Genomic DNA, 14,957 nt, shown 5'->3' on the forward strand with positions numbered 1-14,957 from the left:
AATGAATGGCTAGACATTTTTTCCAGATTGAAGCCAAAAGTAAGAGATTTTTGATGCTTAGCAAGCTAAAATAATTAAGCTCTTCAGCTACATTTTTTAATGGACCAATATGTTATCTCCACTTTTAACTAGGATGAAAACACTAATAATTTCACTAAGATATCTCATTTCCATAAACAGCAAAAACAAACTGGGGGTGGGTGGAGCTGAAGTACAAAATACCTTTTACAATAAAATTATTTCTTAGAAATAAACCATAAAGGCAACTTGTAGAAAAGATTCACATTATAGTTCTTTAACCAGTTTATGATTCTAGAAAAAAGAAAATAAATATCAGGCATGTATTTATTCCCCCAACAAGTATTTATGAAATCTACTATATGCCATTTACTGGGTATACAAAAATAAAGATAAATAAGATATGATCCTTGTCCCAAAGTGGTTCAACATCTAAAAAGAAAAAATGTAAACAGATAATTACAAAACAATGTAAATAAACAAGTCAACCAAAAGATGACAGAATGGAGAGGGGTAAATACCTGTGAGAACCTGAAAAAACTTCATAAGGAAGTAACATGTTACTTATTTCTAAAGAAATAGCCCACATCTATTTTTTTCCAAGGAGAGAGAACATGAAAGGAAAGGGGGTGGGGGATATTCTGGGAAGAATAAGCAAAGGTGACCCTAAAAGTTAAAATCACTGAGAAATAGGTAGAATAGGAATTTAATGAAAACAAACCTTTTCCCTAACATTAGGGATACAGGATCTACCATCAGAACACCTGCATTCAGGTTGTAGTTGAACATCATTTACTAACTGTATTTTCTTAGATAAGTCAACCTCTGTAACTTTCCATTTCATCTTTCATCTTGAAGTTGTACCAAGTAAGAATTTACTTGGTAAACTACAAAATGCTTTGAAAGTTTTACAGAATCCTGATATACTAATACATAAAAGTTAATAATTAGATACTAAAATTTCAAGATCAAAATATTAGCCTAATATTTCATAGTGAATTTATATCAAATATATGAATTCAAATGCCAATTTTTTATGGCCTAAAAAATGTCACAAAAGTAAATACCTTTTAAATATGTAAAAGATATATGTTCCTATTAGGTGCTGTAGCAAACATCTAATTGCCACCACATGATGCATACAATCCATATAATACCAAACAAGCCTACAACGTCCCTCGAATAAACAAGTGACAAAAGTTTAATAAAACTAGCTTTATGCTTAACTGGTCTCCCCAGTGGCAAATTAAAGCAGCAATTGTACATCTGTGTCTCTGTTCCTCTCATCGTGGTTTAACTGACAGGAAGCACAGAGTAAGATATGGCACACAAATGTCAAGTATTTCCTGCCTTCTCTGTTACATCTTTATGTCTTGTTTTATAAATAGTCCAATAGTTTGTGTGAAAATATATGAAAGTACAGTAGCACAAACATATAAATGGTGAAGAGTGTTTATGCAAACAGAGCCAATAAAAAAGTATTTTGGTCTTGGGATCTAAGATTCAATATGCACGCAAAGACTCATTTATAGTCTTTTGAAGAAGTATTCTTAGGAGCAAACACCACACAAATTAAGATTTGAAAACCACAATGACTGAGTAAAAAACCAAGTGTCTAAACAACAGAACAGGCCCTCAAACTATTTTACCCAACTGTTTACATAAGTAACACTTGACCACCTTGATATATGACCCTCCCCCCAACCTCTGCTATACCTATTCAAAAAAAAAAAAAACCTACCACAAAAAAAAAACAACCTTTAAGCAACTGACTATCAACAAAGCAGGACTGATAACTTGCATCTTTGATCTTTGGTCATTTTTACCATGGCTTCTTATCAGCACTCTCCTGTACTACAATTTATATCCCCCAACCAAACTATCTCTACTCCCTTCTCACTTCCTGTATATCCCAAACTTGGCTCATGTTATTTACTCATATATATTCAACTATATACAACCAAATAGAACTCTGTTCTCCATAGGTGAATCCTGCCTGCTTCAAGTCATGTTAACTAACCTTCCAGTTAATTATAACTAAGGGGTGCTCACCTTTCACCATGCCAAGCTGCCTCCCAAACTAATAATCAATCCTTAAGAATGAATTCAATTCATTACTCATATGATTCATATTCTGTATCATAAACTTGGGCAAAATGCAGCTATCTTATCCATTCATATTGGTCAATATTTACCTAGGGTATAATAAGCATAAGTTGCCACAATTACAATTCCACCAGAGTTTAGTGCTATTCCATTCTAGGTCAATGTCCAAAACCACTCTTCATATTTTACTACACAGAAGTCCATCTTCAGCTTCCTGTGACCTCTCTTTCCTAAAAAGAACTTAACATATACCTAATAATCAGCTGTAAGCATGGTAGTAGGCTCCTGAAATAACATTTCTTAAATGAATGGCTTTGAAAAACGATTTAATTTTTACCCAGTATTTTTCAACCAGAAGGATCTTGCTCATTCTTTATAGGAGTCTAAGAATTATTAGTGCCTTCCTAGCATATCTTTAGTATATCTCTGCTCTCACTTGTAAATGTATTGGCTAAATTGTCCCCAATATCTAGGGAATAAGGAGTAAGTGTTCCCCAAACCATGAAGGAAGAATGAAGGAAGAAGAACATCACCCATTTCCTTACACATTAGCTCCCCTCCCCTATCCTCTGGCTCTGATGCTTAGTGAAACAACCCTAACTGGGGGGCAGGATGGGGAGTGAGTTGGGGAGTCTCAGAGCAGCTGCAGAGAACCTAGTGTCCATCACCTACCCAACAATCAAACACAGTTAACGATGTATAACTGTTCTGTTCTACCAAGGGCAGATAAGCATTACATCTTCCTTTCAGTTTATTCTTAAGACTAACAGGTTGTAAATTATCCTATAACAATATGCAAGTTTTTCTCTGATCTACAGATCAAAGGATCAGGCACGATGTCTAGTTTGCAATGTTCATACCATGAAAACATTTTGAATAAAATAATTTACACAATATACCTTATGTCTAAATACAAACTTTTTAAGTTGCCCTTCAAACTAAAACACATGTAACATTAATTTGAATTAATTATTCAAACTTAAATCTAAAATCTTAATGGTATTTTTCCTTATAATTTAGTACATACGTACATTTTGTATAGTATATTTTAAAACTTTATGTACATAGCATGCTGTATATATTCTTCCAGCATACTTTACCCAAGTTTATCTAAAACATAAAATTTTGAATAAACACAATGGCTATTTGGAAAGGAACTTTAAACATCAAACCCTCCTTAGAACTTGGTGCTTAGGAAAATATTAAACCTTACTCAAGACAAGTCATGATTATTATTAGGCTTCCACTATAACAGAGAAATATCTCGGATGCACAAAGCATCCTATCTTCAATGATGCCGCTCACAAAAAGTGTTCCTCCCTGCTGCAGAGTACAGATAATACACCTCAGAAACGCCCTGTGTGGAGGTCTTAGCAGGAAGCCCAAGGGGCTCAACTCAACAGTATCCTTCTAACCTGCTTATAACTCATTTCTTTAATTCAGTCTGAAGTTAAATAATATGCAGCAACTGAAAGCTCTTTCAATTAAGAAGAACACAACGGGAAAATGTAAATCAGAAAATGCCTAAAGATAAATTGAGTCTACTGGAGGAACTTCATTTGAAGGCACATTCCACATATTATTATTAAGTATCTAAAAATGATTGATACCACTGCCAATTCCTTTTGCTGTAAAAATAAGGTTGCTATACAAACATCCCTTAGCCTACTGGAGAAGCCAGTAACTGCCGCCTCCTGCTATTCAACTTCCCTTTTCTTAATCACAAAGGCATCAACTAAATGGAAGCACTGAGACTCAGAACCAACGCCTTCACTTTCTTTGACGAATGTTGATTTCCTCATTAGAGAGGTGCCAAAAACAGAAAAATACTGTGTTATAAGCTTGTATTTAACATAAACTTTAATAAAAGTATATTTCTTCCATATAACATTTATTTAATCAACCCCTAATTTTTAGACATTTGTATTATTTCTAATGCTGCATTATTCACAGTGATTCACAAAATGTAATCCTCAGACCCACAAAGGATCCAGAGACCCTTTCAGGGGGCTCCTGAGATCACAACTCTTTTCATAATAATGGCAAGGTATTATTTGGCTTTTCCACTGCGTTGACACTTGCCCTGATGATGCAAAAGCAAAGCGGGATGAAACTGCGAGTGCCTCTGCCCTGACCAAGGCTGCACCCTCAAGCCATGAGTCTACTCCTTACCACTGGGCACTCACATTTTAAAAAGGTGACTTCACTCAAGAATGTCTTTGAAGAAGAGTAAAAACTATTTTCTTGAATCTCAACCATTAAATACATATGTTTTTAATATTCTGAGTGATAAAATTGGAGGTACAAATAAAGTACTACTTCTGGCATAAACAGAAATAGCATTGTTGTCTTGAGAAAAAGCATTTATGCTATTATTCTTCGACCTGTGAGCCAAACTAGCTGCTGCTTTCATGAAATGTAATTTTTACTTAAAAGAACTAATTATTATTCAGAATTGGATATCTGGCAGAAATTTTTCCAAAAGTTAATAAAGCATGCCCATCACTTCAAGGAAAACAACTAACAGCAATTGTCACCAATTATAAAATGCAAGCTTTCAACTGAAAATCAGAATTTTGGAAAACTTGTATGTATCTACCGCTTTGACTCTGTTGGCTTCTCAATACACTTAAAAGGCTTTTCTGATGAGACTGGTGTGATTTTGATACTATGTCAACATTTGCAATACCCAAATGACTCACGGATGATGTTACAAAATCTTGCCTAGGTTAAAAAAAAAAAAAAAAATCAATCCATTCAAAGTACAAGACAGACCTATGGATTTTAATGTTACAGGGGACAAAAAGTTCATTCATAGGTTTTCAGAATCTCATTGTTCTAACCTTTAAAAAACTAGCATTTGTTGATGAGCTTTGGTGTAGTATCAAAGAATATCCACAATTATCTGAAGTGGCCATTAAAATACATCTACTTTTTGTGACTAGACATCTGTGTGAGGCTGAATTTTCTTCATATTCTTCAACAAAAGCAACATATTCCAACAGATTTCGTGGAAAAGCAAATAAGAGAATATAGCTGTCTTCTGTGAAGTCAAAGCTAAAAGATTTACACCCTTCTCAGTACAGCTTTTGTTTCGGAAAACATATTTGTCTTTTTTTGCACTGTGTTTTTTTAAAAAAACAGGGTCCTGCTATGTTGCCCGGGTTGGACTTGAACTCCTGGGCTCAAGCAATCCTCCTGCCTCAGGTTCTCAAGTAGCTGGACTACAGGCTTGGGTCACCATACCTGGCTCAAACTTGTCCTTTATAAAAATAATTATGTTAAAATGTAATGGGTGTATTATTTTTAAATAAATATATTAATATTTTTCAAGTTTGTTTTAATTTCTAACATTGGTTAATATTGGTAAATGTAACCTACATGAACCAAAGCTCTTTGGGAGCCTCAATTTTAATAGTATAAAGACGATGCAAAGATCATAAAGCTTGAAAAAAAAAAGTATAAGGTTTGAGAACTGCTACACAATCACAACCAATGATTCAAATATCCTTACAACTAAATCTTTGGTCCCATCCTTAAATTTTCTTTAGGATACCTACACCAAGAACTGAAAGGCACATAGACTTTCAAAGCATTTGATATCATAATGCCAACTGCCCTGCAGAAGATTTTTTCAGTTTATACTGTTAGCAACAGAATACCTGCATGGACATTTAACATCATTTGCAACAACCCACAATGCTTGAACTATTGTCAATATGACGGATAAAAACACAGGGGGGCTATTTGACTTTAATTTGCATTCCTTTGCTAGAAAGTTTAATATATTTTAATTTTAAATGTAATACTTTAATATACTTCCCAATTTTAAAGAATTGGTTATTCTTTGTGGAAAGGGCTGGGAGACACAAGTAAATAAATGGTAAAGGTGACAGTCTATGATTTTTCTCATTGGGAAAAAAAACTTCGAATTAATGTTTTTACTCTAGTTCTGGTTTAGAAAGCTTGTGTTTTTTTTTAAACTTCAATTTAATAATGTAAAACTCTAAGAATGATATTTAAATTACTAGTTGCAATAGTGCAGCAGTTCTCAAACTTTTTGGTGTCAAGATCCCTTTATATTCTTAAAATGTATTGAGGATCACAAAGAGCTTTTGTTTTCCTAGGTCATATTTATCAATATATGTTTTTTACTTACAGGATATTATTACTTATTATATGCCCTTTAAAGGAGTCTTTTCTCAGAATAGCATATTGAAAAAAAAAAAAAAAACTCCCTGGGATTTTTTTTTTCCTTGATTAAAAATAATGCTGTTAAATATACATGCTTTGGGCCAAGCATGGTGGCTCATGCCTGTAATCCCAATATTTTGGGAGGCCAAGATAAGAGGATCGATTGAGCCCAGGAGTTTAAGACCAGCCTGGACAACATAGCCAGACCGCGTATCTACCAATAAAAAAATAAAATAAAAAAGAAAGAAAGAAAGGAAAAAAAAAAACAAACACAGAAAGAAATTTGCATGTCATAGGGGTATGCACTTGTAATTCTACATGGGAGGCTGAGGTGGAGGATTGCTTGAGCCCAGGTGTTTGAGGCTGCAGCAAACTATGATTGTACCACTGTACTCTAGCCTAGGCAAGAGGGCTACACCCCTATCTCCCCCCCACCCCCCCAAAAAAATACATATAGGTATGAGGTGTATGTGTGTGTGTGTGTGTGCACACTTTCCTTGCCTTAGATCACATGTAGCACATCGAAAACTAATCTAGTTTATCTATGTTTCTCTAATCTTTATATACATTATAATACCTTTTAAATGGAGGTTAATTAGTAAAATATATGCATATAATTTATGAATAGTCTTTATGTTTTGTTCATTGCTATATCCCAACATCAAGAATAATATGTAACAGGCAATAATTGTTGAATGAATCAATAATAATATAGATCAAAAGGTATATAATAAAAATTTAAGAGACCTCTAACTACATGACTTTATAGGAACCCTCAGACAATGAAATCTTATGACTTCTATTTCCATTTGTTCTTTGTCCATGCCACTGCTTATACATACACTATGGGAAGTATTTCAGGAAAGAGAGCCAAGGGATGATGAAAGTAAAAACCTGGGTTAAGATCTATGTTTTCACTTTCTATAGCAGTTTCCACATTTACATTGTTAAATTTTGAAAGCTTTACCTGAAGAATGTATATCAAGTTTATAATGACAACAACAAAAATCACTAAAGATTCAGACATTGCTACCATTACAGTAAGAATTCTAAGGAAGCTACATGAAACACTGATCAGGAAGCAAGATGAAACACTGAATATACCAGTAAATCTGGTTAGATGCAACAATCTATTAGCTACTTAAAAGTTCATGGATGTTAATACTATACTAATTATTTTATGAATGTTTTTGTTTTGAAATGTGTTTTTGAGAAGTATTTGAATGTGGGATAATTCTGAAGATGAAACCTAACTAAATTACTTCTAGGTAACTAAAGCTCCAATTTGTTAATGGATCTCAACTGGAAATTACTATTTATCCATCTAGAAGTATGCCTAGATCTTCTTAGTTATTTGGGACAGACACACAGTCTTATAACACTTACATCTGAATCTACCCAATCCCTCTTGCTGAAATAGGCAGTTAACTTTTTTTTTGAGACAAGGTCTTACTTTGTTGCCCAGGTTGGAGTATAGTGGCATGAACATGCCTCAGTGAAGCCTTGACCTCCTGGGCTCAAGTGATCCTCCCACCTCAGCTCCCCAAGTGGCTGGGACTACAGTCACTCACCACCATGCCTGGCTTATTTTTGTATTTTTAGTAGAGAAGGGGTTTCATCGTATTTTGCAGGCTGGTCTCAAACTCCTGGGCCCAAGTGATCCACCTGCCTTGGCCTCCCAAAGTGCTGGGATTACAGGCTTGAGCCACCATGCCTGATCCCATTTTTAACTGATGCAGAGTTTTCATTTTTTTGAAATAGGAGGGTCTCACTATGTTGCCCAGGTCTCAAACTCCTAGGATCATGCATTCCTTCAACCTCAAGTTCCCAAGTGGCTGGGAGTACAGGTGCATCTCAGTACCCCTGCCTCTGATGCAAAGTTTATTGCCACATTTTTTCAAGTCAGCTTTTACTACCGGTCAAATTAAACATTATTCCTCAAGTTACTTATAAATGTGGGGCAAAAATAAACTATAGCTTACAGATAAAAATGTATTATGAGGCCAGGTGCAGTAGCTCCCACCTGTAATGCCAGCACTTTGGGAGGCTAAGGTAGGCGGATCACTTGAGGTCAGGAATTCAAGACCAGCCTGGCCAACATGGCAAAACCTCATCTCTACTAAAAAAATACAAAGATAAATTAGCTAGGCGCCATGGTGGGCACCTGTAATCTCAGCTACTTCGGAGGCTGAGGCAGGAGAATCACTTGAACCCAGGAGCCAGAGGTTGCAGAGAGCCGAGATTGTGCCACTGCACTCCAGCCTGAGCGAAAGAGCAAGACTCTGTCTCAAAAAAAAAAAAAAAAAAAAAAAAAGAGTATTATGAAACAGTTAAACCAAAGAGGATTCATCTATCTACCACCTAGCTTTATATTTTACCAGTTTGTTTCTGTTTTTGTTTTTCTGTTTTGTTTTTAAGAAAAAAAGGTCATCTACGGTTAAAGCTTCCTCTAATATCCCTCTCCAGTCTCATTTTATTCCTTCTTTGACTATTCTAAGTTTGATTTTTTTTTCTTTCTTTTTTTTTTTTTAAGAGACAGATTCTTGTTTTGTCACTCAGGCTGAAGTGCAGTGGTGCAATCATATTTCACTGTAGCATTAACTCCTGGGCTCAAGCAATCCTCCTGCCTCAGCTTCTCGAGTAGCTGGAGCTACAGGAGTGTGACACCACGCCTGGCCAATTTAAAAAAAAAATTTTTTTTTCTACTTGTAGAGACAGGGTCTTGCTATGTTGCCCAGGCTGGTCTCGAATTTCTGGCCTCAAGTGATCCTCCCACTTAGGCTTTCCAAAGTGCTCAAATTATAGGCATAAGCTACAGTGCCCACTTGTCAACTATTCTAAAATTGGTGTCTTCTCTGTTATATATTTTTATAACTTTACTACATATACATCAAGATAGTAGGATTGCTTTTATATGCATAATTGGGAACATGTATTTATTAAAATTTATTTTTTATTCAAAATTATGTTTGAAATAACTCTAGTTAACAAATGACAAGCATACTGAATTGTTTTAGGGGTCAAATATATTGTTGTCTACAGCTTACCCTGAAATGCATCAACTGTCCATCTGTTTAGGGTCCTGGAGGATTTTACACCCCAGGGCAATATACCATAGAAAGATCCTGAATGGGTTAGAAGTCATCATTGGCAGATATCTGATCCTAGGAAAGATAATGAAGAACTCTAAATTACATTAAACTATCTATACTCTGCAAAGCCTTCACATCCCTCAATGTGAAGATACTGCTCTACAGAACTTCTACATTTATGTCCCGGGGAACCATGTACAAGTGTTCCCAAGCTGAAAATAATCTAATGCCATCAACAAGAGAGAATAAATACATTCTGGTACAGACAAACAATGGAATACTATATTGCAATGAAAAGTAATGTAAGTCACAAAGCTGAATGAAAGAAGCAAAGTCACTACAGAATATATGGTGTGATTCATGTGTATAAAGTTCAAAGAGGTAAAACTATAAAGAAAAGATTATCCCAAAAGTCAGCATAGTAGTTATTTTTTAAAGGAAACAAACATGAATAGGAGTGGGGGCCTTCTAGGGTAATAGACATACTCTATATTTCTTAACATGGGTTGTTTCTCAAGATACTTATAAATATGAGGCAAAACTGTTTAAATAAAATACAAAATATTTACCCATGTTGTAACACTTTATAATTTTATTTAAACTCTGTTTTATATATATTCTCCTACATGCACATTTCATTTTTAAAGAAAAAATAATGAATTGCCCCATTACAATACTAAACTTCCATTTAGTATTTTGATATAAAAAATAAGATGTACATAAATTGTTACACTTCATTTTAATAGTTTTATTATAAAATTTTATAGTTTTACTATTTATGGGATTGTTTTCTAAACTCAGAAACTAATTTTCTTTAATTATATTTAGATTTTTAAAATTGTACCATGTAACAGCCCAGACATAATGATCACTATATGACTGGGCATCTATCATGTAGATACTGCAGCGTGTAAAGTCATACTGGTGCCTGCTACTTTGAAGAGCTTCTAATATATAGAGTAGAACACAGGACGAGGACAAATCACATGAAAACACAAACTTAAAAAATAAAAACAACTTCTCTAAGTGGTTACCTTTGGACAGCAGGGCTGAGAGTGAGAAGGGGCAGAGGAGGAAGGCTCCTTTTCATTATAGACCTATGAATTAAATTTTGAATGGTGTGCATATATCACTTTGATAGCTTTTAATATAAAAATTGTTAAACCAATCTTCATACAAACTATAGAAGGCAAGAGGGCTCTGACAATGAGGATGATGTTAATACCTGGAAGAGAAGGAATCAAAACATTTCTGCATACAAATTTGTATATCCAAAGCTCAGCTGCGTAATTTCTCCCTCTCTGTCAACGAAGCAAATAGCACACAATGAGTTATTTTTCTCATATAATAACTTAAGGTTCTTAGAACCATGACCAGAAAAGACATTTGTAGTACTGCTCAACAGCCACTTTTATTATAGTGTACAGCTCATTTGACAAGACACAAAAAACTCTTTTGTAGGTTCTCCATACTAATGGAAGGAAGATTGTTCAGATAGTTGGAAACTGTCCTAATCATTGGAGTTGACTCAATAATGGTACTAACTTAATTTCAACCATTTATATGAAGCAGCTCCTAAGTAAAGGAGCAAAATATTCTGGCTAATATATGGAAGCAATGATTATCTTCAAACAATTCAAATGAGGGGAATTTTCTTCTCATTTATCCAAGTCAGTGAATACCTAACAATGTCCCATTAGATGAGATGTAATGTTAGGCAAAACCTACAAATATGCAATCAAAGATGCAGTTAAATATCTGAAGAAGCTTCAAAAATCATATCCAAGCATTACAGGGTTAAAAAAAAAGTTACTTCCTCCCAGACTCAAACAAGTACATACTATTGCACTAGTCTTTAAGTCACCCCTGCCCTCCCCCCAAAAAAAGAAAGAAAACAAAAATATTACAAATAATAATAGTGTATTTCTCAAGAGAGAAGAGCTTTCAAAAGGCTGTAAATGCCACCCTAAATCAGTAAGGGGGTGTTTTTCCTAAAGCCCCAGGAGTAAGAGTATGGAGAGGGAAACCAAGAAGCAACAATTGGAACCAAAACAACTAACACTGGAAGAGTTCACTGAGAAATAAAAAATAGGTTAATTACATTAAAAAACAAAGATTATTTATTATGGCCAATATGGCAGTAGGTTTCGGGGGTGGATCAGAGAAAAGGAAAGGCGGATAGCCACATAGTTGAATAACATATAGCACAGCAAAAAAAACAGACTAGAGAAAGGGATAACTGGGATGGGAAAGGAGCCTAAATGGGTTCTAATACTGATAATAAAGCACTCTAGTTGCTTTCCTTCCTTACTAGAGGCTATGGGCTTCAAAATAGCATTGTTGCCTAAAACTTCAAATATTTAAATGCAAAATAGCTAATTCCTCTTCATAGCCTTAAACCTGTAAACTCTCTTTCTGAAAATGTGGCATATAAGCACCTATGTCATAATCATTTAGGGTACACAGTAAAAAATGCTGATTGTTTAAGCAAATCCTACGCCTAATGAATCAGAATTTCTGAGTTAAAACTGGGTGATTCTTTGTTACACCAAAGGTTGACAATTACAGCTTTAAAGGTAATACTATCATAGTATTACCTACAACATGCAGACACCAGTCAGAGATTAAGCTGAGGGCCACATGCTTTTTAAAGATGTGCCATCTTTAACTTCAGCAAGATGGCCAACTGAATTTGTCACGTAAGATGGCAAAAAAGAGTAGCCAAAGGTTTAATTAATACAACAAATAATACCTGTCTACTCATATGTGCTTGGTACTTTGTCAAAGGTTGAAAAAGACAGAAAAACAGAATAAAACCTTTCTCCTCTCAAACAGCGTATATTCTTATTCTTATTGACGAAGACACTCTTCTTAACATAGGTAAATGCTATTCAACCTTCAGCATTCATCATTCCTTCAAGATAAACTCTCCTGAGTATTCTTTCAGTCATCTTTTATCTCTAGGCAATCTGAATCTGAATTTACCTAGTCAGTGGTTGGTTCTGTTCTTTACTTCACTTGTTAACAAGCCCTGTTTTCCCAACAGGAATTTAAGTTTATGAAGATAAAGCCCATGTTCCTAGCCTTTTGTGCTTTTTGTTGTTTAGGACAATGATGGCCACACTGTGGGCGATTTCACACTGAATTGAGTTAGGGCACTCAGAAATTTAGGAGATTCAGCAGTTATGCATAAACTATTAAAAATCTGAATTTCAGACCTAGAGAATTTCCAACCACCCCAATAAAACACACCAAAAAGTTAACAGACAAAAGATTTTGTATATACCAAACAATTCTCTTATTTCAAAGGAGGAGGAGAAGATGTGACAAAGATAAATAAAATGAGATTACTATCTTATAATAAGGTCAAATTTAAGATAAGTGTAATGTTAAAGCTTAGACACCTCTGGATTTTGTAAATTCACATGCAAAGTTTTACACATACACATACTTTAGTATAACAAGGTATCACATTAAACAATATTTGCCCTCCTAAAAGAATATGAGGCAAGGATGGGCACGGTGGCTTGTGCCTGTAATCACAGGACTTTGGGAGGCCGAGGTGAGTGGATCACCCAAGGTCGGGAGTTCAGGACCAGCCTAACCAACACGGAGAAACCCTGTCTCTACTAAAAATACAAAATTAGCTGGGCGTGGTGGCGCATGCCTGTAATCCCAGCTACTTGGGAGGCTGAGGCAGGAGAATTGCTTGAACCCGGGAGGCGGAAGTTGCAGTGAGCCGAGATTGCACCATTGCACTCCAGCATGGGCAACAAGAGTGAAACTCCGTCTCAAAATATATATATATATATATATATATATATATATATATATATATATATATGAGCTAAAACTAAAGCAGAAATAAAACTGTCTTTGTATCTAGAAGCTCAAATTTAATTCCCACCTCTTTATACTTCCATCTAAAGCCATCTTAAAATAAGCAGTCATGAACAAAAAAATTCTAAGAGTGAAAAACAAAAAGTTGTTGTAGAAATAAAATGAATGCATCATCTTTCTGATGAAAAAGAAAACTACATTTTCAAAATCATTGGTTGATCCATTTGGTTGCAACTTATCACCAAGATTATCACCAAACATCTTAATTAAGGTTTTATTTACTCTTAAGGAAATATAGAGCATTTGAAACAAAGCATCACTTGTGACTGGCACGAGCAGTTCCAGACTGCGAAGCCCTGCCATTAGGTACTGCATGACCTCAAGCAAATCACAGGACCTCTGTGGGCCACTGTTTCTTCACCTATAAAAGTGAGGCAGTTGGACAATCTTCAGTCACTTTCAGCACTAAAGTTCTGTAAATCACTAATTCTAAATTTAATTCTGATGGGTCAGTTCAAACTTACATTCAATCTTATGGAAGGAAAAACGTGGAGAGGGAAATACTTAGTAAATTGTTCTGGTCTTTTCTTGGTTCTCTTCTTTTTCCCCCCCTTTCTCCCTTCTCCTTGAAGCTCCACTTCAGTCTCTATCACGTAAGAAAATATATAAACAATATCTATTTTACTTTAACTGTACCAGCTTCTTAAATTTAAGAAACCAAATTCCTCTACTTCTCTTTAATAAATAAGATCTTAATTATGCCGCTTATTTGTGTGCCTCTTGATTTTTCTCTTATGGATCACCACCTTAAAAAAGTTAAAAAAAAAAAATAGAAAAGTCTTCATTAGATTTTTCACACAGACCAGACTAGAAGTAAATACAGCTTTTGCTTACTCAAAGGCTGACTAAACCAGCAATATGCAAACAAAGATGATAGCAAATGGCTCAGCTGAATTGGTAAAATGTCCGCTGTGTCTTTCTTGTAAGACCGCAAAATTGAGATCTGTTAATATCAACAATCCTCACAAAAGAGTAAGAAATAATAACTGATTGCCTTTGTCTCTTCCCTTTAATCTGACAGGCCTTCAAGCATTTAGTAAGTGCATAGCAAATTCTCAAAGAACTAGCTAAATATCATTTTGGTCAACAAGAAATGATTTGGCAAGTTTTATATCCAAAAACTTTATTTTTTGGAATCACTGCATATTCCAATTTTATCTTCATAAATATGTTTCAGAAATAAAATACTACTGCACTCATCTTTACAGAGCACCTAGAACTTTAAGGCACAGTAGGATGTATACTTGCCAGCCAAAATCTCATAACTACAACAACAAGTACTTCAGGAAAAGATTGAGCAATCTTTTCATTTACAGAAGGTTTTTAATTCAAGGCAGGCAAATTTTAAGAACAGTAATACAAAAGGAAGGCCAATACTCATCACTTTTTCTTTTTACACAAAACTGAAATAACTACGTTTCCTTAGAAGACAGCTTTACTTCTAAGGCTGTTACTCAGAACAAGTTTTCAGTGTGAATTATAAAACTTCATTTTTTTCTAATAGTAAATGAATCATTCTAGTCTTTCTTCCTCTATTTAATATTCACTTTTACTTGTTATCTAAATAATCTAATATTCATTTTTACTTATTATCTAAATAACAATTCATTTAAATTTCTATTGGGTTTCCAAAATGAAACATTTAAT

General features: G+C 34.6%; 1 protein-coding gene across 8 annotated transcripts in view; it reads right to left on the minus strand.

Moving 5' to 3' along the window:
* Nucleotides 1-14,957, minus strand: part of ELF1 (E74 like ETS transcription factor 1) — a 126,561-nt gene that overhangs the window by 68,527 nt on the left and 43,077 nt on the right. Inside the window, exons 2-5 of one of the 8 annotated variants that reach the window (XM_063792473.1) lie at nucleotides 13,775-14,056; nucleotides 10,636-10,711; nucleotides 10,445-10,507; nucleotides 9,366-9,482 (exon numbers count right to left, since the gene is read on the minus strand). The exons of 5 other annotated variants lie outside the window; for them this stretch is intronic. The gene's annotated coding sequence lies outside the window, so the exon portion shown is untranslated. The remainder of the gene's footprint in view (nucleotides 1-9,365; nucleotides 9,483-10,444; nucleotides 10,508-10,635; nucleotides 10,712-13,774; nucleotides 14,057-14,957) is intronic. 2 more of the 8 variants (XM_063792471.1, XM_063792472.1) reach the window with 2 other exon arrangements.

The sequence above is a fragment of the Pan troglodytes genome, chromosome 14 (assembly GCF_028858775.2).
Source record: "Pan troglodytes isolate AG18354 chromosome 14, NHGRI_mPanTro3-v2.0_pri, whole genome shotgun sequence".
In the NCBI taxonomy this organism is placed as follows: Eukaryota; Metazoa; Chordata; class Mammalia; order Primates; family Hominidae; genus Pan; species Pan troglodytes.